The sequence below is a fragment of the Physeter macrocephalus genome, chromosome 18 (assembly GCF_002837175.3).
Source record: "Physeter macrocephalus isolate SW-GA chromosome 18, ASM283717v5, whole genome shotgun sequence".
Lineage (NCBI taxonomy): Eukaryota > Metazoa > Chordata > Mammalia > Artiodactyla > Physeteridae > Physeter > Physeter macrocephalus.
In genome coordinates, this window is record NC_041231.1 from 6,665,137 (window position 1) to 6,665,561 (window position 425).

At 35.3% G+C, this 425-nt stretch overlaps 1 protein-coding gene across 1 annotated transcript in view; it reads left to right on the plus strand.

Moving 5' to 3' along the window:
* Positions 1 to 425, plus strand: part of CFAP92 (cilia and flagella associated protein 92 (putative)) — a 77,692-nt gene that overhangs the window by 20,166 nt on the left and 57,101 nt on the right. The window lies entirely within an intron of this gene.

Genomic DNA, 425 nt, shown 5'->3' on the forward strand with positions numbered 1-425 from the left:
TGTTCCTTCCTCTGCAGTTTTTTGGAAGAGTTTGAGAAGGATGGGTGTTAGCTCTTCTCTAAATGTTTGATAGAATTCACCTGTGAAGCCTTATGGTCCTGGACTTTTGTTTGTTGGAAGATTTTAAATCACAGTTTCAATTTCATTACTTGTGATTGGTCTGTTCATATTTTCTATTTCTTCCTGGTTCAGTCTTGGAAGTTTATACCTTTCTAAGAATTTGTCCGTTTCTTCCAGATTGTTCATTTTATTGGCATACAGTTGCTTGTAGTAGTCTCCTAGGATGCTTTGTATTTCTGCAGGGTCTGTTATAACTTCTTTTTCATTTATAATTTTATTGATTTGAGTCCGGTCCCTCTTGATGAGCCTGGCTAATGGTTTATCAATTTTGTTTATCTTCTCAAAGAGCCAGCTTTTAGTTTTAT